Below are 3260 nucleotides of genomic sequence, written 5' to 3' on the forward strand. Positions count from 1 at the left end.
TCTCTCTCTCTCTCTCTCTCACACACACACACACACACACACACACACACACACACACGGAACTGAGGGATAGGAAGGAAAGAAAAGAAAACCACTTGAGAGTCTCAAACACTATGACCTTCCATACCTGAGTCAACCCACAGAACTCCCAGCTATCATAACAAAGTTTGACTTTAAACCGCTGAATTTGGGAAATGGTTTTTTAAGGAGCCTTAAATTGCAGAATTAATGCACTGTCACAAATTCAAGTCTAAGTTGAACATAACAGGCCACACTGCTCCCAACTTATTTTATCCGATGAAGCATGTTAATATTAAAATCCTGCAACAGCATGATATCTGTCTTAATCTTTGCCCTGTTTTGATTAAAAAATCAAGAGCCCAAGGGCAGAAAGGAAGGTCACAGCTCACACTTAACTTTATCTGGATGACCATCCTCCCTTTGTCCAGCCTGCTCTAGGTCTCCATGTATACAGCCTGTGAGTCCCTGCAGTTACTCCTGTGGGAAAGTTGCTTTGTCACCGTTAGTAATGTCATTTCCAAGCTAGTGAGAATTACTGATCCTTCCTGCCAAGTTCAGACAAGGCCATCCGCGCTGATTTCACCCACACACCCACAAGCTGATTTGTGATTTTAGTTACAACCCTTGGTTCATGGGCCTTGGTTATTAATCATTAACTGATGATCTGGCTGGCCTCGGAGATGCCTGTCACATGCCTGAGGCTGTATACCCAGCCAGAGAGCAGGGCTGCCCTCCTTTTAGATTGCTGTCCACTGCTAATTTCTTTTCAGCTATAGAATTTCCTTCTTCAAGGGCCCTTTACTTTGCTAAAAACAGATGACAACCTAGCCATTCCGCGTTTCAAGGTGACACGCATGTGCACCAGCACAGGATCTCAGCCACAGGGATGAGTTGCGTTTGAGCACTGCTCATGAAAGAGTCCCTGTCAATGCCTGAGAGCCTATGGCAGAGGAGGAAAGGAAACCCGAGGTAAAAGGAGAGTGTCCCAGGAGAGCAATGCCAAGACCCTGCAGAGACAACTGGGAGATCTAAAGTGCACAGCAAGGGCTGAGCCAGGAGTCCTGCTGAGGACTGCCTTTGCCTTAGAGCTGGGTGTCTTGTCCCAGGCCTGCCTGTTCTCTGCCATTTGCCTGTGGCCATGTGGAGGCCCTGTGTCTTGGGCCTTGCTGAACGTAGACAAATCTTAGTCTTCCCCAGAGGCCCCAGTGAAAGAACAAAAAAAGAACTTAGTTCTGTGTCCTTGCTAAGGAGTGGACTCATCGAGGCCAGCTTGTGGATGAAGACCTGGCCTTGAAAGAATGAGAGTTTTGGTTCCTGGGAACTTGGCTTTTCCCATGAATGGACTCGAATTATCAGTCCCAAGGCCACTGTGTGCTCCAACTGAAATGCTTGAGTCACCCCATCTGTTTCCTTTGTTCAACACTGTGTGATTAGCCTCCTGACTTTGTCCCATTATATGATAGCCTCCTTCTGCTGTCTTTGCCCACATTCTCCCCTAAACATAGTAAATAACATGGATACACTTCTTTTCTCTTATTATTGCAAATGTTGTCCCCAATCACCCCTCCCCTTTGACTCTGAGAGGGCTCCCCCCCACACACACACACAATGGCTGCACTTCTTTATAAGCTTTTTTGGCATAAGAAATAGCTTGTGTAAGACTTCTCCAGTTCAAACCTATGTGTCTCCTTACCTTATGATTTCCTTATCTCTCTCAAAGGACCCTGTGACTGAACACTGAAGAATGACCAACTGGGCCAACTCAGGCCCTCCTTGTTATTTTCAGATAACTTGATTGAAGATATGTATGTATGTTATCTGAAAATATATATATATATATATAAAACACATATGCTATACATGCATAAGATATATATGCAAAATAAGGTAAATTACTGTGGTTTCTCCCTCATCGTGTGATTTCTCAGGATCATATGCAATAAGAAATATTTGGGGCTGGTGAGTGGTGAGATGGCTCAGTGGGCTAGATCACTGACTGCTCTGCTCTTCTGAAGGTCCTGGGTTCAAATCCCAGTAACCACATGGTGGCTCATAACCATCCGTAATGAGATCTGATGCCCTCTTCTGGTGTGTCTGAAGACAGCTACAGTGTACTTAATTATAATAATAAATACATCTTTTAAAAAAAAGAAATATTTGGAGTCTTCCTAGAGACATTCTATAGTAAAGCCATTCTAAGCTTATATTTATTTCTTATTCTGGATCCAAGACTTCTGCCTTTCTTTCTTTCCCTTCTTTCCTTCCTTCTTTCCTTCCTTCCTTTCTTTCTCTTTCTTTTCCTTTCTTTCTTCTTTGTTTTAATTCATATAAAACTACTTCAAGATGTCTCTGAATGTTTTGCCTGTTGTATGGGTGTGTGGATCTCGAGGTTGTCAGGTGTGGGCAGAGTCCAAAGGTAGCTTTGCCAATCCAGTGATAACTGTCAAATGCCCATCCTGCTGATTAAAAATGCATAAAGACCAAATTGCCAGAAGAGGACTCCAATCCAAACATCTTTAGATTTCATTCTTTGAATTGGGACCTTTTGTTTGTTTTCCCTTGTTTTGTTTTTTTGGTTTTTTGGTTTTTTTGCTTGTTCGTTTGTTTTTCCGAGGCACCGAGGCACGGTATTTTTAAGTAGTTGTCCTTGAACTGACATTGTAGACCAAGCTGACCTTGAATTCTGAGATCAGCCTGCCTCTGCCTTCTGAGTGTTGCCTGCAAGAATCTGGTTTGGGGAGGAGCTAAACTATCACCATGAGAGCTGCTATCATTCAGTCACGAGTTAGTCATTTGAAGAGGTCAGCAGGCTCTGGTTCTATCTGTACCTTCAAAGTCAATGCAAAGCAGGACTAACCTGAGGGAGTAAACAGAAAACTCAGGGAGCACACAGTGGCCATGGAGTACTTTCACCAAAGATATATCCCGGACAATCTATAAGGGTTCCCAGACTGCCCTTTGAGAATCATGTGGGAGGCCAGAACCAAAATCTTTTCCATAAAGCAGCTTGATTGACTACACACTAACCCGTTTGGACCGACTGGCTGCCTTCCTTCCCAAGCACGATCATCCCAGCATGGGAAGATGGCCCTCCCTCCCTTCCTCCCTTTTGATCCATTTTCACTCTTCCACCATACACTCAATAAAATAAATAAACGGCCGGGCGTAGTGGCGCACGCCTTTAATCCCAGCACTTGGGAGGCAGAGGCAGGCAGATTTCTGAGTTTGAGGCCAGCCTG

Source organism: Mus pahari, chromosome 10, assembly GCF_900095145.1.
Source record: "Mus pahari chromosome 10, PAHARI_EIJ_v1.1, whole genome shotgun sequence".
Lineage (NCBI taxonomy): Eukaryota > Metazoa > Chordata > Mammalia > Rodentia > Muridae > Mus > Mus pahari.